This window comes from Python bivittatus, unplaced genomic scaffold, assembly GCF_059951505.1.
Source record: "Python bivittatus isolate LINGU-HERP-01145 unplaced genomic scaffold, Pbiv_v1 ctg000330_np1212, whole genome shotgun sequence".
NCBI lineage: Eukaryota > Metazoa > Chordata > Lepidosauria > Squamata > Pythonidae > Python > Python bivittatus.
The window spans coordinates 14,501,346-14,529,041 of NW_028277058.1; the positions used below are offsets into that span (position 1 = coordinate 14,501,346).

At 37.4% G+C, this 27,696-nt stretch overlaps 1 protein-coding gene across 1 annotated transcript in view; it reads left to right on the forward strand.

The window, feature by feature from the left end:
* The first annotated feature begins 2,087 nt into the window (after positions 1 to 2,087).
* Positions 2,088 to 27,696, forward strand: part of CNTN1 (contactin 1) — a 159,939-nt gene continuing 134,330 nt past the window's right edge. Inside the window, exon 1 of the mRNA XM_007426003.4 lies at positions 2,088 to 2,596. The gene's annotated coding sequence lies outside the window, so the exon portion shown is untranslated. The remainder of the gene's footprint in view (positions 2,597 to 27,696) is intronic.

A 27,696-nucleotide genomic window follows, 5' to 3' on the forward strand; every position in this document is an offset into this window, starting at 1 on the left:
GCTATCCATGGTGGCTTTTCCTGCTGGTTTCCCACAGGAGAGAAACAAAACTAGGGCGTCTTGCCATAGGTGTCAGGAAAAAGCTGGGGAGGGGATAGCAATGGGTATCTTTTCTCTCACCCCCCCACCCCCACCTGTCTTGCAGTGCATAGCAGGATTAAGGGGGAAAGAATGGGGAGAGGAGAAATAAAACTGGCTTCTTCAGTGCCAGTTCTCTGATTTTATGGTGTGTTCATTGGCATTACAGAAGATTTCCCAGTCTCTCTCCTCCCCTTCCCCCCTCAATCCTATGCAGTAAAAATCCTATTTTGCTTCACCGCTAAGGCAGAATAAGGGTTAGAAGTGCAGACGGCACTTTTTAAATCCAGCGTTCTTAAAACTGGGTCCGCTACTAAAGAACAACACTTCAGTGCTGCTGTGTGGAAGAGCTCCTAGTGTTGCTGTAAATGAAGAAAAGGGAATCCCCTCCTTACTCAGTAACAAAGGAAATTGAACCTATATATCAGTGTTTCTTAACCTTGACAACATTAAGATGTGTGGATTTCAATTCCCAGAATTCCCCAGTCAGCGGGGGAATTCTGGGGGTTGAAGTCCACACATCTTAGAGTTCCCAAGGTTGAGAAACACTGCTATAGACCTTTTTGTTTGTTTGTTTACTTATTGCCATATTTTGTTTCTAATCCCATTGTTCATACAGTGATTTCTAAGTGGTACCCAAAGCTTATCATTTTATTACAGATGTGCAACCAAGATAGGTTACCATCAAAGGTCTTACAGAATGCAAAAGTTAATTTATGGGAATTAGTAATGAGTAAAATACGAACATCGATCCTGAATCTCTCTGATTTGCAGAAGAGATGCTATAAAGTGGTAATATCTGCCTTTGTGGATTATGTGGAAATGTCTGAGGGATTTTTATACAACAGTCTACAAATAATATTCCTGAAGTAAATTTCAGCTAGTTCCTTGTCTTGTTCATGCAAATTGTAAAATATTTTCATGATCAATATTTTGGCTTGAATCCAGCAGGACAAATTGATTTGCAGAAGTCCATGTCCCTCCCATACAGTCGAAGCGTCAGAAGATTATGGTAAACCTGAAGCTAAATACCAGGTGAAATAACCTTCCAATTAAACCCCACTCAAGTCCCCATGAAACACAAGAATACAATTAATGTAAACCAATTTTGGCTTTTTGTATTTTTGTACATAGTCAGAGAAGGTATACAATCATACAGTGTAGAAGGGAAAAAGAAACTGAAAAAAGAAGTATTACACTGAAATAGCAGCTATGTTTTATTGTGGTATACAAATATTGAATATTGTGTCTTTTTCACATAATTACTATTACAGCAACAACAACACAATAATAATCTGTTTATATGCTTCCTTTCTACTCAGGGGAAGCAGATAGGCAACCTATTGGATTAAAATACAGTTTAAAACTGCCTTAAAATATTTAAAGCTATTATTAACAAACTAAAAAAGGTCTTAGCTCCTTTTCTCCTCCGTCGTCATCGTCGTCGTCACCATCATCATCATCATCATCATCATCGTAATACATCATTCAAAAATAACAAAAACAACAATATTTGTCTGGAATATTATTTGAAATAAGCGCAATGGAGTGCAAGTAATGGTAGGGGGAAATTGTCGCAGACTCTGGATTTTTTTTTTTTTTTTAACGATGGCATCCTGTAATAATATCCAAGCTGGAATATTTAATTCCCACTCTTTACAGCCTTCCTTCTCTCCCGCTGCTCCTTCATTTTGCCACCCCCGAAACTCAGCGCGCAGCCCTTCCGGGCACGGTTTCTCTGACTTCCCTGCCCAGCGAGTCCGCTGAGACGCAGCGGCTGCCTCAAGTCCCGGGGCTCTCGCTATCCTTCCTCCCCGCCCGGCGGTCCACATTCTCCACGCCTTGACTCCTTGGGAGCGACCCCCAGTTCGAGAGCGGAACAGGGCAGATGCTTCGCCAGGGCTTCACTGTGGCACTGAGCATGTGCGAAGCGGTGCCTCCCCAGCACTGGGGCGGCGGGTGCGGTTGCGGCGTCGCTTTTGCATCTGCAATAATGTGTCACCGCGAATAGGGAAGAGATGGGCGGGCGGGGATGGAGCGGGTCGGCTGACTCTCTTTGCCGCCCCCGCCTCTCCAGGGGATCGAAGGGGTTGCGTCGAGGGTTATGCCGGCTGGCGTAGTCCCCGCCACCCGCGCCGCGTCCACGGACTCCCCCGTCCGCCGCTCTTTTGCAACCGGCTGGCGGGTTGCGGCGGCTTTCTACCCCGCAAAGCCCCACTCTGACCCAGCATCGCCGGTCTGCTTGCCAGGTCCAGGAGTGACATCACCCCCGTCCAATCGATGCCCGGCGCTGTCTCCGTTCCCCGCCTCGGCTTGTTGCCCCGATCGGCTCGATCCGCCCACAGCCCCTCCAGCAAGGGCGGGCAACTGTCAAGGCAGTGGCGAGGACGCGCTGAGAGGAGGCGGGCTGGGCGGGCGGGCGCGCAGGGCGCTCCCAGGTGCTTGCGGCTGACGCGGGAAGTCTTCAGCTGACAGCCCAGCTGTGCGCATCCCTCCCCCAGTAGCTGCCACTGCACAGGTAGGATTTGCCTTTTCTTGTCGTTGCCTGCATAGATGGAGGTCTGAGGAGCTGCTTTGGGTGGCAGGTGGAAGCCCTGCCCGAGCCCGCGGAGGTGGCGGGTGCGCCAGCATGAATAATGGTGCCGTAAGCTTTTGGGGAATGCGTGTCACTCGGAGGAAGGGTGTGTCTGCAAAGTAACCTAGCTGGGTAAGGCAGAATCTGGCCGAGGGCAGAGCATCTTCTGGGGGAGGATGGAGAGAAGGACAGCGGGTCAACTTCGCTAGTCAAAGCCGTCAAGCAGGGCACCAGGTAGATGTTTGCAGCGGCGGCAGCAGCAAGGTGCTGTGCCTCGAATAATAATCAGCTCCAGCCGGTTTGGGCAGGGAAAACTGGTCACCGATGATACAGTGTCATTGCATCAAAGGGGGCTTCCTAGCCCCTTCCCCCTCATTTTTACCCTATGGAGTGAGCGTGTCCCCGTTCCCTATTAGAAGATTCAAATTCAAGGGCACCTCGTCACAGCCTCGCCAGCAAGTCATGGACATTTGCTTATTTTTGCTCTATAAAACAAATTCAGACATGGAAAAAATGTTCTTGACATTTCCCCTCCTCTTTCTTACAATTGCACCCTTGCCCGGGAGTAGCTAAGCATTGCAGACTGAAATAGCCAGGAAAAGAGAGGCAGGATTTCTCTTCTGCTTGTCTGTAGAAGCACACTTATTTATTTATTTATTTATTTATTTATTTATTTATTTATTTATTATCATTCCCTCCCCCAACAACAATCCTGTGAGGTTGAGAGTGTGTGGGGTGAGAGTGACTGAAGCTCCTCGTTGGGTTTCCCTGACTTGAACCTGAATCTCCATGCTGCCAATCTTAAGCTTAGAGGTGGCATTTAATGGGGAATGTCAAAACATTCCTACTCCCTGGTTTTCTGAATTCATAGGTGTTCTTATTGTGAAGACCCAGCTTGGCTCTTCCTCTGAGGTGCTCAAAGAGCATTCCACATCTGTTAGGATATGATCCAGCAAGACAATATGAAGGATGAAAAGGCTTGTGAATCTGGTTAGAAAAATAAAAGTATATATTTTAAAGAAAATGTAATTAGGGCTAGTTTAGGAAGAGGGGGTGTTGGCCACATACATTGTAGCATGAATGAACAGATGGTTGGAACTTGATCCAACTTTATGGTCTGTGAAAATACAGAAAAAAAGCATTTTTTCAAATTGCAGAAATGTATCAACATGAATCTATTCCTATTATTTGCATTTACATTAAAAATAGGCTACATAGGACAGATAGTTAAACTTCTTTCTAAAAATCAGATGACATAAAACCTTGCAGAAATATTTGGACAAGAAAACAGAAGTAATTCATGTTTTGTTTTTGTTTTTTAATATCTAGAATATTTATTGGCACGTATATTGGCAGGCATTAATAGTGTTGGTTATAGCTCACACATCCATTTTAGCATTACTCTTATGGTAGTGCGGGCAACAAGACAGATTGGTTTCTATGGTAATTTGTGTCCAACATTTTATATATTTATAGAATAATTTAGTCCTACATTTGAACAAAATATGCTTATGCTTCCTTGCAGATTTATCTGAAATGCAAGTATTCTTAAAAATGGTCATCATGCATATGTTATACTTCACAGTACTTCATCTTGGTTGTAGTAGCATCTGCTGGTGAGAAGAGAAAACTGCTCCCTGAGCTACCACTGAGTTCGGAAGAAATGTCCTCAATATTAATTAAAATATAATATGTAGAAATACTTTTCACTACATTTAGTAAAAATAATTTCAATCAAATGTTGATTGGTTGTTCAGGCACAGAGAAAAATGACTGCTTTCAAGTGAACACTAGAGCCAGTAAAAACATATGCCCTTAGTCATATTTATGTACCGTCTATAGCAAACATTTATAAACAGTGAGCTATATAACCCAAAATCAGTTACCCATACTAAGCAGATACAATGTAGATAATGAATGTCTCATATTGGTCCAAAGTTACTGTAATGTAACTGCCAGTATTTATGGCACAAACAATATGTTATTGACTAAAGTGGTAGAATAGTGATAGTGGTTTCCCCCCCCCCCCTTTAAATAATTGTTAAGAAATCCCACTTCAGATGTTTATTTCTTCACTGTAAACAGGATTAGTGTAGGCTCCCTATTGGGTCAAATGAAGCAATACCCACACAGTGTTCCCATAAATTAATAATTAAACACTAACATTTTGATATTGTTATCTTGATACAACTATGGTATAACCTTACTGGGTAATTTACCTCTCTCTTTCAGAGGTGGACAACCTAAGATCTCAGAGCCAAGTGGGTGCGGCCTCTAGAGGTCTCTAAATATTGTTATCCCAAATGGAGAATATTTATACTTACTAGATTTAATGTTAATTAAATGTAAATGAAATGCAGTAATAGTCAGAAGAAGCTGCACATTCATGCCTGATTTAGTAATACTTTAAACAATGAAATAATAAAATCATATAATTAGCATCATTCATAGATTCAGGTAAACTGTAGGTTACTTGCTTGCACCACCCTCCTTCAGTTAATGCAAATTATTGTTGGTTGCACAGTCAGTCAGATGTTTAGACTGCATTTGTTATTTTTACCCACCTATTGAGTCCTTCTCAAGGACTTGAGATAGGCAGAGGCTGTTGTTTGATTGTGTTAAAAGTATAATTGCAGGATGTAAGCTGTTCCAAGTAAAGCTGCCTTTTGCAATTGACTTATGGTGATTTTGTCAATGCTGATGGTCTTCAAGTGGTGCTCCAGATGTTTTGGGATTACACCCAAGGTGCCCATTACTATTGGTACTATCTTTGCTTTCTTTCACCACAGTTGTTCTATTTCTATTTGCAGGTCTTTGTATTTTGTGATTATTTTCAGTTCTTTTTCTTTTATTCTGCTGTCTCCAAGTACTGCAATGTCCACTATCTAGACTTTTTTGTCTTTCTTATCAACAAATGTTAAGACTGGGTGTTATATGGCAGGTGCTTGTCTGTTTGAATTCTAAAATCCCAGAGCACTTTAGCTTCTTCATTTTCTATTACTTTGTCTGTTTTGTGTGGTCCCACCAGATCTGGCTTGCAGAAATGGTATTTCTTGCAGATATTCCAATACACCATTGTTGCTACTTCATCATGCCGTTGTTTGTAGTCAGTCTGTGCAATCTTCCTGCAGCAGCTAACTAGGTGATCCACTGTTTCTTCAGCTTCTTTGTAGAGGTGGCATTTGTTGTCTGTTGCTGTCTTCTCGATTCTGGCTTTATATGCATTTGTTCTTATGGCTTGGTCTAGTGCAGCCAGAATTAGCTCCTCTGTCTTCTTTCTTCAACGTTCCTGCTCTTAGCCATTGCTAGGTCTTGTTGTTACCTGCTTTGCCTGCTAGTTTTTTTGTGTGCTGGATATGTAATACTTTGCCTTGCCATGTCTCTTTTCTGTTCTTCATTTGGTCTTTCTTGTAGGCCAGTTTGGTCTCTTCAGTATTCAGTAAGCCTTCATGGTGTACTAGCTTCAGTGCATCTTCTTCACTGTTCTTCAGACGTTCTTCCAGTATCCTTTTTTCTTCTCCAACTGACTGGTGTACTTGCAGCATTCCATTATTATATTTATGATTATGATTAAGTTTATTGACCGCCCAACTCCAGCAGACTTTGGGTGATGTACAAAACTAGAAAAAACATAAAAATAGCTAAAAATGTAAAGTCAGACAGCCCAGAGTAAAATAATCTGATAAACAACAAAATTAACCAAACAAAACAGGGGCCTTAAACAAATCATAAACATCATCAACCCCAGGCCTGGGACTAAATCCAGGTTTTCAAATGCTTTCTGGAACCTTAGGAGAGAGGGTGCTTTCCTCATCTCTGGGGGGATGCTGTTCCAGAGGGTGGGGGCCACAGCAGAGAAGGCATGCTTCCTAGGTCCCACAAGATGACAGTGTTTAATGCAGGGGACTTGGAGTGCACCCTGTCTACTGGAACATTCTGGGCAGGCAGAAATGATTGGACATGAGCAGTCTCTCAGATATCCTTGCTCTGTGCCATACAGGGCTTTACAGGTAATAACAGTACCTTGAATTGCAGTTGGAAGCCAACTGGCAGCCAATGCAGCTCACGTACCAGTGGTGACATATGGGACCACCAAGAGGCACCCATTACTGTTTGAGTCACTGCATTTTGAACCAGCTGTAGCTTCTGGGTGGTCTTCAAGGGCAGCTCTATGTAGAGTGCATTGCAACAATCCAATCATGAGGTGACCTAGGCATGAATAACTGTCTGAAGGGCCTCTCAATTGAGGAAGGGGCACTGGTGCACAAGTTGAACCTGTGCAAAGGCCCCCCCTGGCCACATCTGCCACCTGCACTTGAAGCAGTAGCTGTGAGTCCAAAAGGACCTCCACATTGCGCACCAGTCTTGAATGGGGAAGTACAGCCTCTTCCAACACCAAGGATGGTAACATCCCCGACCCTGGCGGTCCAAACAGCCACAACCACTCAGTCTTGTTAGAATTGAGCTGAAGTCTGTTCTATCCCATTCAGACCCAAGCAGCCTCCAGACACTGGGTCAATACATTGACAGCTTTACCTGGGCTGGGATATAGAGCTGGATATCATCCAGCACCCTGAACTGGTAGGTGACCTCACCTAGTAGTTTCATGTAGATGTTGAACAGGAAATGGAAGAGCATTGAGCCCTGAGGCACCCCACATGTGAAGAGCCATGATGCAATCTCCCCCATCATCAACACTGACTGGAACTGACTACCGAGGAAGGATGTGGACCACTGGAGCACAGTGCCCCCAACTCCTAACCCCTGCAACTGGTCCAGAAAGATACTGTGGTCAACAGTATCAAAAGCCGCTGAGTGCTAGGATGGATAAACCACCCCCATCCTGACTCTGTGAAAGGTCATCAGCAAGCATGACCAAGTCTCTGTACCGTAACCTGGCCTGAAACCAACTGAAACAGGTCCAGATAATTTCAAGGTTTATAAGGCTGACAACCCAGACACGTGACTCTGGGCAGTTTACAACATAAACTAATAACAGCAACAACAACAACAACAAACAACCAATATATAAATACAAAAGCTAACATGTAAAATGGTAACCAAGCACAGAACATAACAAACCTCAAAAGGGGGACTCCCACTCAACCAACCCCTAATACCTGGTGGAAGATTAACACCCATCATTCAGTCTATTATACTAAACAGAGGTCAAGAGCAAACCAAATTATGTACAGGACAATTAGTAGCTTAATCATTTTAATTCAAATAACCCAGTGGTTAAAAAGAAAGCAACTCTGTGATCACCGATAGACAATGTCACTAACATAACCATAAAGTGACATGATTTATAATTAGCTGGGAAGCTACCCATTGTGTCACTGGCTTTTCAAGTGTCTATCCTACAATTGCTGCTGGCTCATTTAATTCCTGCAATTCCCACTGTAAGTAGAAGAATCTAAAATAAGCCATGAATTTGTTTCTTGGATTGTCTTGGACAGAAATCTTGGACAGATGACACAATAAACATTAAATTAACAAGTTGTACCAGACAGATGACATACATTTTTTTTTCAAGGAACAATATATACAGGCATATTATTCACAGATCTTGTTAACATTCATCTTTAATATTTCTCATCTCAGGCATTGTATAGAATAAATTTGTGAAGATTGTATTGTTTCTGAAATACATTTCACAGAAAATTTGATAAAATGAAATAATACTTGAATGTAAGCTATAATTATTTTATATAATTATGTTATCTCCCAGATAGACTACTGCAATGCACTTTACATGGGGCTACCCTTGAAGAGTATCTGGAAGCTACAGCTGGTCCAGAATACAGCTGCACGGGCTATTTTTGGAGCCCCAAGAAGGGCCCATGTAACGCCATTGCTCTGTGAGCTGCATTGGGTACCAGTCTGGTTCCGGGTCCAATTCAAGGTGTTGGTTATCACCTTTAAAGCCCTACATGGCATGGGATCAGGTTACCTAAGGGACCGCCTCTTCCCTATGACTTCAACCTGTCCCACTCAATCACACAGAGAGGGTATGCTTTGGAGCCCTGCAGTAAGAGGACTTTGATTAGCGGGGTCAAGGAGGCAAATCTTCTCTGCGGTAGCCCTCACTCTCTGGAATATTCTGTCCCCATAGGTGAGATTGGCCCCCTCACTCCTGGCCTTCTGGAGGGCTTTGAAGACCTGGTTCTGTCACTTGGCCTGAGGTGGGGAAGGAATACTTCAAGCGTGGAGATGGCTAGCCCCATAAAGGCTTGCTGTCTTCAGCCCCAGATCCTTCATCATCTTCTTGGACTCTTTTTCTCTTTTTTAGTAATGTTTTTAAATTTTTATGTTTCATGTATTTATATGTATTTATGTTTTTAATGTTTTGTGTGAACCGCCCAGAGTCCCCCATTGGGGGGAAATGAGCGGGTAGAAATTTAATAAATAAATAATAATATTGTTTGGATTTAGATCATAGTAAAAAGTCAAGCATTTGCACAATGTTCTTTCCTTTAATGAATTTTAAGTTATGGTGCCCACATAGATATATTCAGAAGTGGGAAGAAGTCTCACCTTAATAGAGAATAAAAGGTTCTTGTTCATTTATGTCTTTGAGGTTCATTCATAAAGTAGATGATTCCAAAATAGTTCAAATTTAGCATGTATCTAGAATTGACCAAAGCAATCTTGTTGCTGTTTTGAGAAATTCAATTTTCCTAGGTAAACAGTAATTGCTAATAGTTGATGAACATGATGGCTGAGAATATAATCTAAAAAATCTATAGTTTGATTTCTTGAAAATTGTCACTAGATGGGTTTTGTCAGATCAATCTTTACAGCCTTGCTCCCCTTCCATGTGCAGAAGCCTGGGATCATTATTTTGGGATCATCAATAATCATCTGTCTTATAATATATTTGAACACTATGAAATATTGTTCTTATGATATTTCAAATTATGATTACAGGTTTTTCAGAAAATTGTGTCCTTTGAAATCCTGTGAGACCACTTTTCCAAAATTCAGAACTGAGTAGTATATTGTATTGAAAAAAAATTCCTCTCTAGAAGATAGCTTATTAGAGTTCCAACTTAGGCTGCAAAGAATAGGGATGTTTTATGGTTTTAATTTAAATCTATCCAACTCCCCAGTGCAATGCTTTGTTCTCATAGCTATTCAAGGCAGTTTCTTGGGTACTGTATTGCTGATAGTTATAAATGCTATGAACAAGCATATCATAGCCATTAGTTCTGCAATTTATTCTGAAATGAGTTTCTGATCCCAGAATAATCTTTAATCTAAAAACAAAAAAGTATTTCTCTTTGCCCTCCTTTTTTTGCCACACATTTTGCTTTGATATGTTGTTTCTTCTGTACCATTAATCTAGTCATTTCTGCTCCAATTTATATCCAGTATATGTACTTCACTTGTGGTTACATATGAAGGCTTACTTTATTGTTGCTGATTCATTAATGACCATATTAGTTACATTTATCTGATGCAATTGAATAATGTCAGAATGATATTAAACCACCTAAACATATCACCTAAAGTTCCATGTTTCATTTTTGTTCTTATTTTCCTGTAAATTTTCAATGCAACTTTTTCAATAGAACAAAAATAACAAGGTAACGAAAAAAGTGTAAATATAAAATATCAGATAAAATTACCAATAAAATTATTATATGAGTGAGTGCCTAAACCTCTGTTTTATGAGATGTTAGTCTGCTTCCATATGTCTATTTATACCCCCCAAAATTGTAGCTACTTTGATCATCCATGAGCAGTGATTACTATAACTCCATAGAATCTTTTTTGTAACTGTGTTGTAAGAAACGCAAAATATAGAAAATGCAATACTACAGTCCTACATATATACATTTACATGGACCCTGGTTAAGACTTGAGTGAGAAACCCCCAGGAATTCCTGGGAGTTTCTCACTCAGGTCTTAACCAGGGTCCATGTAAATGTATATACAGTATATAGGACTATAGTATTGGAAGACTGGAAGCTGAAAACAAATTCCAGAAGAAAACAGTGGCGAATAATGGTTGCCAACAAAACTACATGGAATCCTCAGGAGTCGAGCTTGCCTTAAGGGAGTCTTTACCTTCTTCAGATCCACTGAACAAGGATGATTTATGATAAAAATGTACACAACACATAAAGAAGCCAAGAGGGAATCCTTCAAACTGACCCAATGAAAACTAAGGTTGATTAGTGATCAGGAATGTTAAGTTAGCCTAAAATGAAAAGGACAAAACAGTTGAAAGCTGAGTACGTTGTTGACTTTAAGTGCACATGTATACCACAGCGTATCACTAAAGCAAAATTCTCTGCTTGTGACAAATCACTGGTGTCATCTCTTTTTTCTTTATTGGTCCAGTTCAAAGGGGCCTAAGACTTGCTCCTCTGGGGGGTCCAAGAAGTTGCTTCCTTAGCTGTGGTCTGGTTTTAAGATGAATGACTAAGCAAAATATGGCAATTTTAGTTCTATGCACATGTGGGAGAATCTTTATTATATCAGTTAGGACTATACAATGCTTTGGATCTGATTTCAAAAAGTGCTTCAGAGCATGTGCAAGCACTGAAATAACATCTGTCTGCAACCTTTTAAATCATCTTTTAAACTTGCGAAGACTTGCAGGCAGATGCTATTCTGAATAACCTTTTTTGAATTAAATCTGAAGCACTGCACAGCCCTAATATCTATGTATCTGCATCTTATCTACTGTACATAAAAGGCAGGACTGTGATTTGTTGGGTTAGAGATGTTGAAGCTATAGACATTATTCATACTAGTTCATTATTGAACTAGTTCCAACTTAATTGATTGGCTTGGATAATCAAATATTACCATATATGGCATGCAGTATTTTTTTCAGATATTCTTCCTGGCCTGAGATTTAATGTAATTCCTGAGGAAGACATGGAACCAGAAAGCATGTTTTGAGAGTGGTGCCTAATTGGCCATAGACAGCACATGATTTGGTTAGTGATGGGGATCAATATGAAAATAGATAGGATTAGGGACAAAGGGTCCAGAGTGATAATCTGCCTATAGCAGTGATTTATTGCTAATTTTATAAAAGAAACAGATAAATGCAACCACAATCGTTTTCAGAAGATTTTTGTTTAATTTGTATAAGGAATAGTTTTATTTAAAATTAATCTTTAATAAGGGAGTAAATCCTATTAAGTCAATGGAATTTACTTCTAAGTAAACATGTGCAGATATTTTAATTATTTGAGGTGGTGAGTTAACTTTAAATAAATATAATGGGATAGTTTATATTTATTTAATATATTACTTTTCCACAAAAATACAGACTAAGCCTGCATTATATTTCTGCATTCTGAACTCTAATTTAAGTTTTAACTTTCACAACTGTGTTGTTATCACTAAAGAGAACTGGAAAAGAAGATTAATCTGTACTACATTCTAAGGGTAAAATGGAGTGAAAGATGGAATCATACTTCTTGAATTGAGGAAATTGTGCATTCCTTAAAATTACTGTATGAATTTGAAAGGATAAAGACTGATAAGTAAAACAGCCCTAAGTGTGAGATCTAGCACAACTGTTTCAGTTCCATTCATCCTGTCTTGTTATCCAATATTCTTTTGATTTTGCAAGCATCTGACCCAGTCTTTAAGCAGGCTGATTTATGCAAACCTGCCTTTTATGTATATATTATTTAAAAATTCAAAGGAAATGATGAACTCTGTTCCTTGACAGCTTTTCTCTGGATGCATCTGTCCACAGAAACCTCCAGTGTTACTGTGGCTCGCTAAATAGAATCGTTGCAATTCATTGTTTAGAATTGCATCAGCATTTAGAAGTCATAGCTAGTAAACATTCCCTTTTGTATCCTTCTAAATGAAATGGAAATTCAAGATAAGTGGGGTTTATCAAAAGTATGCATGTGTTTGTGAAATGTTGTTGTATACAATATTTGATTTAGATTTCACTTGGCAGGTCACAGATTTGGAATTTGTAAGAAGCTGTTGTCTTGCTTGTAGGTATTGCCTCAAAGTAAGGAAGAGAGAAACACCAAGATAAATGATTAGATTTGTGGTCTAATGGCTGATTCTTAGATTTAAAACTAGAAGAATCAGGTTTATATTAAGGATGGCTAACCTTTTCTATTTCACCATAGTATGGATTCAGGTGTTCAGTCTGTTAAATTACCTGCTTTCTTTTTTAAAAAGTAAAAAATCAGAATGTTTATAATAGATGCATTTTTGCATGCAGCCTTCACTAATGTGTACATTTTTTGTACATTTAGCTTCAGAGCTAAAAAATATTTTGAGATCAACATTGGAGCCATAATATTGAGGCATATACCCATTTGTGCTATAACTATAGCTGGTCCTGTTTTGTTAGATTTAATTTAAAAATAAACCAGTTATGCATTCCTTATACCCTCATAGTTCAAATATCTAAGGCAAATTGCTTTTCAATGTTTCTATTGAAAAAAGTCAGTGTATTGGCATCAACATAATGTCTTTGCACCTTAATTAATTATACAACATGTTTACTAGAAGAACAAGTTAGGTAATAATTAAATCAATACAGTAGACCACTAGAATAGATTGGTATCTGCATTTCACTTTGAGCTGAATAATTTCTAGAAGCCATGGTAGGTTTTATGTATTCATTATACTTATATCATGCCTTTCTTTAAGGAGTTCAGAGTGTTCACTTCGATTTTTGTTTTATACCAACCTTGTGAAGTTGGTTAGGCTGAGAGAGAATCATTTGGGGAGCTTCATAGCAGAAGAATGATTTGAACCTGGTTCTCCCTAGACTAATACTGAACTATTTTATTCCAATTAAATGATCAGTTTGGAGAATCTATAAATCTTATGGGTACTTGATACATCCACATGTTCACACACTCAAGTGTAAATTCCCAAATCCCTATTTTGAAAACCAAACCAGGACCCATTTCACATATTACAAAAAGAATATAAAATGTAGAATTGTTCTTACTGATATTGATAGGTGGATCTCTACTCCCCATTCTATGTACAGAAACATTAGTTTTAAAGCCAATGCAGAATTTAATCCACTGTTCTTAACATAATAGATTTGTTGGACTTACTGTGGAATTGAAAGTGACAAATAAAATACTCCTCAGTGGTCTAGAAGGAACTTGACCAAGAAATCTGTTGAATAATAAGTTGTCTGTGTAATAAAAGTTATATACCCAGTATGTGGGCCATTATAAAAACAAATTTCTGAGAATTCTGTAGTTAGCCATGCATGAAACCCTAAGAATACCCATGATGTTGCTGTGTTGGGGTGAAAAGGTAGCTTTCAATCAGATTCATATCAATTCTCTAATTCATGAAGTTGTTCTTGTTGTATTGAACAATTTCAAACAATCTTATAAAAATATTAACTAAAAGAAAGTCTCCAGGCCCTCAATGGTACAATCTTATAACTACATGTGCATCTGGTTTTTCCTGCCTAAATACAGAACTTTACATTTCTCAATGACAAATTTTATGAGCATCCCCACTATTCCCTCATCTAAGTCATTTATGAAGAGTACAGGGCCCAAGACAGAATCCTAAGATATCCCACTGCATACTTCCCTCCATATGGACCCAGACCAGTAAGGACCACATATTGCCTATGGTTGTTTAGCCCACAAGAATTTATCTGGTAGTGGGACCATCCATCCCATATTAATCTAGTATTCAAGAAGGAAGCTATTTTATCAAATGTCTCACTTTACATCTAAGTATATTATATCCACCGCATTCCCTAGGTCCACTAATCTAATCACATTGTCAAAGCAGTAAGACTTGTCTGGCACAACCTGTTTTTAGGAAATCCATGCGGGCATCTTATAATTACCCTGTTCATTTCTAAGTGTTTACAAATCCACTGCTTGATGAACTTTTCTAGAATTTTCCCTGATATTGATGTCAAGTTGAGTGGTCTGTAGTTTCCTAGGTCCACATTTTTCCCTTTATAAAATATCAGAACACAATTGGCTCTTCTGGCACTTCCCCTATGCTCCAAAATTTCTGAAAGATTTGAGTTAATGACACTGAGACGACATCTGTCAGTTCGTTTAATGCCCTGGGATGTAATCCATCTGGAGAGTGAATTAATTCAGAACAACCAGGTGTTCTCTCACCAATTCCTTATGCACCAATCTGCATTTCTCCTCTGCTCACCGTGGTGCAGCTTCTGACAAGTGAGACACTTTTTTTCTTTTGCAAGAAGACAAATAGAAGGAAGAAATTAAGGAGTTCAGCCTTCTCCCTGTTGCCTATCACCATCTTACCTTCTTCCCCAATCTGTAAAACAATCATTTCCTTGACTTTCCTCTTGTACACATTTCAACATTTACCTTTCCCGCAGACTCCTATTGCTAGCAGAATCTTGGATGCAGCTTCACAAATCCCATAACGAAAAATATTGCATATGATAGAAGAGTGAAATTATCACATGTGTGCAACGGTCATATTCACAGTATTTAATTATAAATTAAATTAAGTTTTCTTGATACCTTGTCCTGACCCTGCAGGCATATAATTCAAAAATGGTCTGAAAAAGCCTGCATTCCACTGTAGGCTTGAAAAGGTTTATTTAAAAAGAGAAGCTGAAAAAATATCTGCATTAGAATATAGTGAAGGACAGAATATCTGCCTATCTGCCTCTCTCTCTCTCTTTCTGTGCATGTGCACTTATAATCCTTTTTTAAAGAATGACTTATTGTATTAAATGAAAGAGCTGGTTAGTTGTTTTGCAACAAATATACATTGCTGAACTGTAGAGTTTAACTAAAGGCTAGCAAGTAAAACTAATTTCAAGTAATTTAAATAGTTTTTTGCTTCATATAAAATCAGGCATATGAGTTAATTATCAATTGATAAAGAAAAGATTAATTGTATCTCCTTTTTGCTCCATAGCTATTATGGCAATCTTAATTTACTGTTCTGTCTTCTCAAATAATTGTTCCTGCTACTTTTTCTCACAATCTGATTTACCCTAGAAATGTGTATCTATTGCTTCAGCCATGTTTTTATTATCCAGAGAAAGTAGGCAGGTACTTCCTCACTAGAGTAATTCCCTGAAGAAGTAATAATTATCAGTAAAGCTTGTTGGGAGTTGACAGAGAATTTCTTGAAGGAAACTACCTCTTTCTTTCATGGTACAATACAGTCTTTGAAAGCGAAATTTTTGTTCTCTTCCTTTTTTTTTTTAACAGAAAAATGCATCAATTTATTTGTGTGAATTTTCCCCACTGAAGGATTAGGAATAGATATAAACTGTCATGATGCCTTGGAACTTTATGTGCTTATTTAAACCAGCTGATAGGTGGGTGGCCTTGTTTCTCTTTCTTTTGTAATTTTTTTTTCCCAGAGGGAGGAAGGAGAGATGGAAGGAAGGAGAGATTGGAAACTGTCTGTCTTAATCAAGCCAGATTTATGAGCAACAACGTTATCAACATATGTGTATCAACTTTATTCCCAAAGAACTTTCAGGCTCCTCATTGGCTTTCTTGGAGAACAAAATGAGAGGTAGTAACAGCTCAGGCTCAAGGAATATCTATCTATCTATCTATCTATCTATCTATCTATCTATCTATCTATCTATCTATCTATCTATCTATCTATCTATCTCTCTATCTCTCTATCTCTCTATCTCTCTCTCTATCTCTCTATCTCTCTCTCTATCTATCTATCTATCTATCTACCTACCTACCTACCTACCTACCTACGGAAAAAAAGGCAAAGATACATTAAAAATAGTAGAGAACATCGTGGGTAGGGGTGTTGATGTCCACAAAGGGACAAGAGGGAGGCAGGTAACATCATGCACATCAAGATGTCATTATGCAAGTAGCATAGTTGTCATAACTTGCATAGTGATATCATGATGTGCATTTAAAGAATAAATTGCTTTAACATCATGTTCTAAATCTACAATAGTTAATATTACTTTTATTGATTAATGCAAAATGTCAATATGTAACACATTGACTCTATTAGCTAACTGAAAATAATAGTTCCATATGTCCCTGGAAACTTTGGACTTTGAATCCAAGGAACCTTTCAGGATCTAGTTGTATATGGTGGTGGAATCTTATGTTTAGATTAAAAGAATTCTATGGACATGTCTTGGCACACAATAAAGGTAGTCCTCAACTTACCACCATTCGTTTAACAACTGTTCAAAGATATAGTGGCACTGAAAAAGTCACTTATGACCAGTCCTCACACTTATGACCATTGCAGCATCCCTGAAGTCACATGATCAAAATCTGGGTACTTGGCAAATGGCATGTATTTATGCTGGTTGCAGTGTCCTGGGGTCAGTGATAGCCACTTGCAACCTTCCCAGGGGCTTCCAACAAGCAAAGTCAATGGGGGAAGCCGGATTTGTTTAACAACTGCATGATTTGCTTAATAACCATGGCAAAAAATGTCGTTAAAATCAGGCACAACTCACTTAACAACTGCATCACTTAGTGATGGAAATTCCAGTCCCAACTGTAGTCATAAGTCAAGAACTACCTGTAGTGTCTGACTCCTAACCATTATATATTTCTTAAGTGATAGGGTATCTACTGCTTCTAGACTGGAATATAATGCAAAAATAATAATATTCTTTAAAAATAGTTAAAACCAATCCTCATAGCCATATTACAAACTAGTTGATAATGGACAGGGTTGGATACATAAGTGAATCATATGCATTGTTTTGAAACACAGGAATTGCTCACATACAACTACTGGGCTGCCAGAAATGTAAAAATAAAACGGATATCAACTTTAGCCAATATTTTTCTCTATAAAATGTACTGTTCTTGGCTTCATTATCTGGATGGCAAATGCGTTTGCCACATTAATGAAAATATAATGACAAAGTGAGTGTTAAGCAGGAGCGTGGGGAAAGATATGCAGAGTGCTGCTGGCTGAAAATACATTAACAATTCAACTCTTAAATCTGTAATTTGTAAATTTTGTCAGATAGCATATAAAACATCTGTTAATAATATTTGTAATTTACATCTTCCTGTTAGCTGGAGTATGGGTGGCCTCAGTTATATAATAATTTGTATATTTTCAAGTCAGGAAAAATAATAAAATATAATTGGATGATTCTATGAGATGAGAACATAGAAATTATTGGTGATTTGAGAAATGAGTCCAGCAAGGAATGAGGCCTGATATTGTTGTGCCTAATTTAGGCTCAAGGGATAACCTGTGTACTCCTATCCATTTTCATTCAGATTCCCTAAGTGAAAGACTACTGCTTCCTCCCCCATTCTTTTTTAGGTTGATTTTTCCCTTCCCTTCCCTTCCCTTCCCTTCCCTTCCCTTCCCTTCCCTTCCCTTCCCTTCCCTTCCCTTCCCTTCCCTTCCCTGCCTTTGAGTCAATCTTTATTCATGGCAAGTCCCTGGAGAAGTCCCTGCAGGTTTTTGGGGAACATTTTTTGGAAGTGACTTGGGGTTGCCTTATTCCTAGGGTTGAGAGATGTGCCTGGTTCAAAGTCATCCAGCCACCCTCATGCCTAAGATAGGCTTGGGACTGTCTAGTCCCTGCTGCTAGTCTAGAGCCTTAATTATTATACCAAACTAACTCTCTTGTATCCCCTCTAGGAGACCTCTAATCTGGGTGACTATAGTTACATGTCCTCTGGATTTATCACTGCCACCAAAGGTTTGGTAGCCTTCTGTCCACTAATTTAGGACTGCCAATTTCTTACCCTATTGAGATATTGGTAGTCTTCTGCCCACTGAATGGGGACTACTAATTTTCTGACCTTGGGGATTATGTCCTTCGCTCCCACTTTTCTGTCATAATGGTCATGTCACTTGTCACGGCCATGTCCAGATTATACTCCCTTTTGTTTTGTTTCTCCCTAATCTCCTTAATCTTTTGTTTCTTTACCAAAGCTCAGGAGGTTTATATAAAATCAGCCATTACTGTCTTTGCTTGAATCTCAGCAAATAGGTACAGCTTGTAATACCTTAACCTACAGAAGGGGAGATGCAGGAAACAAAGAAGAAGGAAATAGGAAAAAGTAAAAGTTTCTTAAAATCTTCATGAATCAGTGAAACTGGGAATAAATTTATCTCACTGTCCATGGTTGATACATTCACAGATGGGGTTAGGTGTAGAAGAAAGATTGGCTGGAAGAAACCAAAGATGAGAGATGCTGCTATTGGGCTAAACTTGGGGAGACGCTGGTTCAAATCCCCATGAAATTCTCTGGGTAACTACACAGCAGTTGTGGTACCTCAGCCTAATGTACATCACAGAGTTTTCTATGGAGGTGAAATCCAGTATGCTTCTGTATGTTCCCGTGGGAAACTAAACATGAAATATAACTGTGGCATCCAATTTTTCTAAGTACAGTGCTTTGAGTGTATATAAAAAATAACTCAAGTTTTCACTTAAAACAGAGTTTCCCAGTCTGGAATTATAATATTTTTGGCTGCAACTTTCCTAACCACTGGCCATGTTCATAGGGGTTGTAGCTGAAAAAATCCTCGCAACCCAGATTTGAAGAAAATAATGTTGTCTGTGGGGTAACACTCCCCATTTTAGGTTAATAAGATCAAATGCAAGTTCCATGATGTCTGATTCAGATGTACTTTAATTGAAACCATGAGAACCACCCTGAAATCCAGTTGAGAAGGCACTTCACAATTTTTGGTCCAGGTAACATTATTTTGTGTGCCAAATCAGCCATTAGATTCAGGCTGATTTGCAAATCACAAGAAGCCGTGGGTCTTTTAGCCCTGTTTTGTTGAACAATCTACAGCTAGCTGGGAGTATACTTTGTGCTAAGCTAAAAACCAAATAAAGCACATGGTGGCTTTTTCATATAGCACCAGTACATTTAAATCTGCTTTCATTGAATATCAATGATTTATTTCAATGATATTCTTTAAAAGGCCTATTCCTGCTAGAATGATTCACAATATATTAGTTTTATTTATTTGTTAGATTTATATCCCAACTGTCATTCAGGACCTCAGAGTAGCATACATAGCACTTTCTCCTTCTATTTTCCCCACATAACAATGACACTGTGAGATTGGTTGGTGGGAGTGATTGGCCCAAAGTCATCCAGTGAGCTTCCGTGGCTGAGACTGGACTAGAACTTCGGTTCCTCCAGTACTTGTCAAACACCTTGTCACTACACCATATTGGATTTCAGTGTATAGATGCACTTAAAATAAAAAATAAAAATCATATACTTAAAAACATAGGAATAGAATTATAAAAATATCAGATTATAGAAAGTATAGAAGATGAACAATATTTATTGAAGCTTTTATCAGACTCCTGTAAGAGTAGCAGGACCCTCTGATTTGGGGATAGTAACCATTTTCTTGGACAGCTTAGAGAGCAAGCTAGTGGTTACCCAAGGAGACAGCTTCAGTGTGCATTTCTGGTGTTGGTTCAAAAGTGAAATATAAGAATTTTTTCTTTGCTGCATTTTTGTGGTTATTTATTTTGATAAGAAATTATTAAATGTATGGTGGCTTTTTTCAAGTTTGGAGTCTGCAAAAAGTGTAGTCGTCAATAAAGCATTTATTCTGACTTACTAAGAATGGCTACAGAATGAAATGCTGGTTGTTGATTTGTTTCTTTACATAGCTGCTCACAGGGCAGTCTAACTCATCAGCAGTGGACAGATGGTGCCCTACATGATGTGCTCAGGAATGTTCTTTTGATAGGGAGGTGATTGAGCCATGAAGTACTGTGATTATGCTTGTTTTCCTTCTCTGCTCTTTAGGCAAGAGTATGTCCTTAGATAAAAACCATAAGTTATCATCAGAAGCAATGAGCAGGGACTCTAAGAACTGAGGATGTTTTTTAAATGTCTTGCTTTGCATATATCAGATACTGAAGTAATAGAAAAGTTAATATGTATTAAAACCCCAGGGGACTGATGCTGATATTCTCCAAAAGACTAGTCTGACATATCCCTGATGAAATATTTGCATGATTGCATTTTATGAGGGAGAGACATACAGCAATAGGATTTGGCATTCAGATTTTTAGAGGGTTGTATAAAAATGCTTGTAATCTCTTACATGTATGGTCTACAACACTGACCAGTATACAGGTGGGAAGTGGGTTGGGAAGGGAAGGACTGCAAAGGAGGAGGTGTGTGTGTGCATGGGTGTGTTTTTTCTGCAGCCCCTGGCCAGATACAGCCCATTTTCAAAATGGATCTTTCCTTTCTTGATTTCTACTCAACACCAAATTTTATCCAGCTTTTCCCTGTTTTCAGAGAATTATCTTGCTGATAGACACAGTGAGGTTGGTCTGGTCTGGTTTCAACTATAAGATAAGTTTGTGAATGTTTTTAGAAAGAGAAAAAGGAAAAGAAAATGAAATGTTAAAAAAGGCACAGTTCAAAGGGATTAGTTTTACGTTAGTTATTGAGCATTTTTTTCTATCATGAAGCTATAAATTATCACAGTATTTATAATTTGAGGAAATTGGCCCGAGTACTATCATTGCTTTACTAGAATGCTTCCCCCACCAAAAAAAAAAAAAAAAGAACATGAATTTTATGCTTAAAGGAATACATAATTAGATTTTTGGAGCCCAAAATTAAATGAAGAATTTTGAAAACAGTTATATAGTATTGTTAAAAGCTGAAGTCTGTTTTCTTAAAAAAAGCAAAGGGGACTAACTGTTGCTATTTATTTATTTATTTATTTATTTATTTATTTCAGCGTTTCTACCCATCCTACTCAAATAACTGTAGATGGTCATAGTCACAAAAGATCAAAGTTATTAAGAATAACAACTAAGCATGATAACAGGTTAATATAATTCTATAAAATCATGCTTAAAATAGAATTAAAAAAATTAAAAATCCAATTCAAACGTTAAAAAAACTAGAAGTTATGCTTTTGTCATTCATCACGAGAAGAACCGCACAACGAGCAAGCAGTTTAAGCCTCGCGTGCTTGGCCGAAGAACAGCTATTACTATCCCCAACAGCTATTTCATCTCTCAAAGACCTTCAGTGAATCAGGACCTACCTGGATTCACTGAAGGCACCAGGTGTAACATGATTCCAAAAATCTGACCCAAGGAGTTTGTTAACTGGCTTTAAACTGGGTCAAACTAAGAAAGGTAAGTGAGGAACCACTTCTTTTTTGAGGTTGATGAAAAGAGTAAGGGAAAGTCTTTATCCTATTAAATAATGTGTAAACTAATGTCAACCATTTCTTTGTATATATTTATATTTATGATATTGGTACGAGGGAGGTGTGGCAATAATAAGATTATATTATATTAAGACAATAATATATATTGGGTATACATTCAGCTGTATCAGACTGTTTCTACATAATCAGAAAAACTACCAAACTCTCCTGTGACTGTGGCCCTTCAGGATTTGCATGATGGATTATGTATTTAAAAACACATTTGTGCTGGAAGAATTATGTCTGCAAGTTTTCTCAGTAGGGTAGCTTTCTACAAGAAAAAAGTGTCTCCATAATAGCTTAACTGAACAATTAATATGTAAAGTTATCTACTACCATTATTCTTATGATGGCAGAACACATTGGGGCATCTAGATTCCTTTAATATTACATTACATATTTGGATAAAAAAAAACCCTCATACAATATATTTTAAGAGTATAATCTTTTAAAAAAAGAAACTGATTGGTGCAAGCATTTTATGAGTTTCCAATAAAATTAATAACTAATAAATTAAATTAACTAATTAAATAAATTAACAATAAATTAATAACAATAATACATTTTAAGAATGCATTAGTTCTTAATTATAAGAATGTACTATTTGAACTTTATTCTGGATAATATTTAATGGAGTGACAAAGTTCTAAAAGCACTATACGGAGCAGTGGGAACAGAGCTGAATACACATAAATAAACAGAAAATGCATCTTTTGTGGCATCTTATAAAACAAGTAAAGTCTGCTATTTAAAATAGTGACTATATTTAAATGCTGGTAGAAGAAAAAAATGGAAAGTGTATTTGTTATGTACAGTACTTGTATGCATTTTTTGAGTACATTTACTTTTTCACTTACATTCTCTCCCCCTGTCCTCCTCTCCCTCCCCTTGCCACATTTCTAAAGGATTACTTTAGGGAATATCTTTTTGACTGAGGATTAGTTTATGGCAGTGTTGTCCAAACTTGGCCACTTTAAGATGAGTGGCTGGCTGGGGAATTCTGGGAGTTGAAGTCCACTCACCTTAAAGTGGCCAAGTTTGGACAACACTGGTTTATGGGATTAATCAATGTAGTGCCTTGACTCTTTATGTTGCTTTATAAGTGGCCCAAGTTCATCAACCTTGAAGGTTTTTAATCCCTTTAGGCTTTGAGATGGTGGAAAGTAGTGCTGGGAATTCACTACTATTAGGGCTTCTTTGCCTCAACAGGAACTCTCTTACTTTTTTGTTTGTTTATTTGGGAGCCCTCTTAAGGTTAGTACCATTGTCACTCCTACGTCCATATGCAGGAACAACCAAGTGAAAAACAGCTACAATCCTGAACGATTTTCCTCCAGAGTTTGGCCTTTTTCTATTCCCTGAAAAACTCTGGTTTTTTGGCTCACATTTCCAGATCTGATGGAGTGATAAAACAGCTTTTATTTGATTGGAAATAATGTGAAATACCTGCATAGTAGTTTAAACAATCCTAGGATAAGGGATTGGGATAAGGAGATACCGACAGCAAGCTATACCTGCTCTAGAGCACACCCTGTTAGCATGCCTTACCTCTAACATTTATTTTCCTAAGATTGGGTGACTACCATGTGAAAAGACTCAGCCACTTGAAGGAGGCTCTGACAGGCACTGATTGCATGCCATGCCCACTTTGAAGCATCTTATCAGCTTTGGATCTGACATGTTATCCTACCAAATTGTGTGTCATCTGCACATTGTTAAGCATTCCCTCCACCTCTTTCTCAAAGTTATTCATAAAAATATTAAAGAGTAGTTGTTATAGGATTGTACCAAAAGTCTAACTGTTGATTAGTTAGTACAATCTTCAAGCCAGCTCTATATCTACTTAATTGTTGTTATCCAACAAATATTTCATTATCATCATTGGCAGAGGGCTGGGCTATCTGAGGGACCACCTGTCTCCGATTTCATCTGCCTGTCTTACCAGATCCAGCAGAGAAGGCATGTTATGGGTTCCATCGCCTAGACAGATGCATGTGGCAGGCCCCAGGTGGTGGGCCTTTTCTGCTGTGGTGCCTATGCTGTGGAATCTTCTCCACCCTGAGGTGAGACTGGCCTCATCATTGTTGAACTTCCAGAGATCCCTTAAGATTTGGTTATACGAGCAGGCCTGGGGACCCCAGGGGACAGGGGAATTAGTGAGGTGGTTCCCTTATTTTTAACATCCTTTTATTCTCTGTATTATTTTACTTTTTATATTTTTAATGTGTTTATTGATTGTTTTTAGCTTTGTTATATGCCACCCAGAGTCACCTGTGGTGAGATGGGTGGCTATATAAATTGGTTTAATAAATAAAATCTTGCTAACCAGAGCAACACAGGTATTTTGTCAAATGCTTTGTTGAAATCAAGTATATTAAGTCTATAACATTCCCACAATCTATTAAAGAAGTTATTCTGCTATTTCTATTTCATGGACTAAGATTTGCATGTTGATTAGCAGTGTCAGGGACAGCTGATCCTTTCATGCCTCTGCAGGAGAAAAATAAAATATTAAGACAAGTCAGAAATGTCCTGGAAGGATTATATTTGACAGATTTTATTTCCCATCAGTTGTTGAAGGAATCAGAATCCCCCATTAAACTATTTTATGCTTATTTTAAAGATCTACAATCATCCACACCATCTCCCTGGTTAGGTGGACAGTAACAGATGTAAAAGACATAACAGCATTTGAACTGGAAAACATCTTTATATTGTACTGTGGGTAGCAATGGTAGTATTGTCACAATTACAGTTATCCATTATTATGGGAAAATTAATATATCTCACAGCTTCAGTATTTCACACTGATTCATGTCACGTGTTCTATAAATAGAAAAACAAAGTAGACTGGCAGTACTTGGACTCTACCAAGTGAGATTCCTTTGGATTACATTGTACTTTCCTAACAAAAGTACATAAATTAGGCCATCTATGATTGCTACAGAATACAATAGATTTGTACGGCAATCACACAAAGACTGCTTAAGTCTTGTTGAAATAAATGAGACTTAAACAATCTAACTGTGGGCAAGAATGTCTTGCTTTAAGGATCCAAAGTCTTCATGCTTATTGATTCTTAATTCCACTGGAGTGAATTGAAACTCACAGTTTCCACAGGGCAAATGAATGTTACTTTAGTTGCAGCAAACTGAACAAAGAATCATGTAACATCTTAACAAACTAATATTTATATTAATGTGCAAGCTTCTGTAGATGTATGACATTTATTCATTTATCTTACACACACACACACACACACACACACATATATATATCAATGTAGAGAATTGAAAAAATAAATTGTAAAGTCAGATGGTAATTAAATCCAAAGATGCAGACAATTACAGTTATGTTAAAAGTTAGAGGTAAGTATAACAATTCTGTATCAAAGATGACATAAACATTTTGGAATTGGTAGGATTACCAATGTACCGGTTAATTAAATTAATCTCTCTGATTTGAGTTTTTTCTCCTTTCCACCCATACATATTTATATTAGGATAAAAAGAGATGATTAGATTTTTATTCAGACAACAGATTGGCCGTACTTTAAAAGCTCAATTGAACTAATGGCTGATTCCAACACAAGACTTGGAAATTGATAATGTTGTACTACTCATTGACTCTTATAGAAAATTAACAAATAACTATAAATTACTACAAATAAATTTGTAGGAAAATGAAAATTTCAGGAACATTTTATTTGTCTGTTGCAATGAAATGTGCCACAATTTAGATAAACAAATTTACACGTTTGATGCTTAATTCCATTAAATTCTGTTTTCTTAAAAAAGGAAAGTAACTATTACTCTTTTCTTTTTTGATGGAATTAAACATCTCTTCTGAAGCAGCAAAGGAGAAGCACTGTTTTGTTTAGGAGATTTTTTAAGTTTAGAGCTATTGACAAAAAAGGTTGTTTTATTTTTATTATTTTATATTTATTTTATTTGATGAAAAAAGAAAACACTGAAAATTTGCCTCATATTACAGAAGCACAGCTACAAGAATGCATGATAGATGCCATTAAATTTGATTTATTTTTAAGATGGAAGAGAAGGATCTGTAAAAGATTCAGTTTTCCCACTCCTCCCTTAATTCTGTGTGGGCAATTACTGAAATGCAATGTACAGGTTGCTCAGTGGACTGTAGAATGGGAGAAGATTGCAAAGTTGGAATTGTAGTAGACAAGGAAGGGAAGAGTCCTTATTGAAACTGGGAATGGATGGCAATTTTCAGAAGTAAGAAACTTTCTTTCCTGGGAGTTTTTGATGGGAAATGAAGGCAGAGAAATGCAGTAACTGAGCCTAGATAGTAGAACGAGTCTACTACAATGGAAAGCTCTTTAGAAATCATGGAATATAGCTAGATGTCCTTCTCTGCTGGAGCCACCACTTATATCTTGTGCCATGTGAAAACAATGTCTTTTCGGATGCTAGATCACAAATCAGGAAAAAAATGAAAAGCTTTTCCAATCTCTCTCCCTCTCTCTCTTGCTGTGTGTGTGTGTGTGTGTGTGTGTGTGTGTGTGTATGTCACAAGGTACCAGAAACATTTGAATTAAATGTGAGATGCCCAGTGATGTATCTGCTCTGATATAGATTGCACTTTCAAAAGAGACAAGCATGCATAAAGCCAATTTTATGGTTGAAAAGCAAAAATATATTTTCTGTTATGTGTTTCTTCTGTAATCAAGTGTATTGGGGCTATTTCAACAAAGTCAGCAATAACTTTAATTTACACTGAGATAGCAAGCTATCCAGTGATTTATGTCAACTTGTTCATCCAGAGATAGGAACAGTCCTTCAATAAGTAGGAGATAGGAACAGAGAGATAATAGCGATCAAAATTTGAAAATGCTGTTATGGATCAAGAAAAGCATTTTGTTTTTAATATCAGTCTAACTGGCTACTAGCTTAAAGGAGCCACAACCGGTATTGTTTGGACTTTCCATATGATAGTAAAATGAATGAATATTGTGCACTGATACAATTTGGATATGTGTTAGATAATTTAATTAAAAATGGGACTTGAATAAAAGGTAAAACACTTGCCAATGAGATAGAATAGTTGGAACAATTAGGACATGTTTTAACTTTTATAAAAAAAATTGGACCCTAAGAACACATTTGTACGTTTCTGTTTCCTTATTAAATATTACTATGAAATGCAGTTAAAGGCATTGTCGCAGAAGTGCAAATCATTACAGTATGCTATTGAATGATATATAAATGAAAAGTTAAAAAGACAGCTGTAAAAGAAACAAAATACTCAACGTGCCTCCAATATGAGCAGCTAAAACCTGCTTATTGAAGGTCTGAATAACATATAATGCTTTGTCTATATTTGGAAGGATGACACATGGTGTCAGGCAAGTTAAAATGTTAATTATTCATAATATGTTGGTTAATATCATTAGATTTTGGAAAAATTATTCACAGAATTTATATTAAATAATGTTTAATGCACAGTATAGTTTTTTTATTTATCTTATTTGATATTGAAAGAAATAATAAAGCATCTTGTAAACTCATTTTCTTTTTTCTCTCATAAATGCAGTCTTTTAAAATTGTATCCCTCCAAAAAAAGGAAAAAAAAAAAAGGAAAGGAAAAGTAGCCTTATAAACGAAGGCAGGTATGTTTCTCAAAGCAGTAAATTGATCTTCAGGAAAATGACAGTTCATTCACTGTAAAATAATCTTTTAAGATTAGAATGTAAATGAAATGTAAATAGAAAAAAAAAATCCTGGTGGCCCTTTGATAGATAGACACTCAATATTTAAATTCAATTTATATCTATTTGAAACATTTACAAACATATGTCTGTCTATAAAAGTGCCATAAAGTGTTTATTAATCCAGCACAGATGT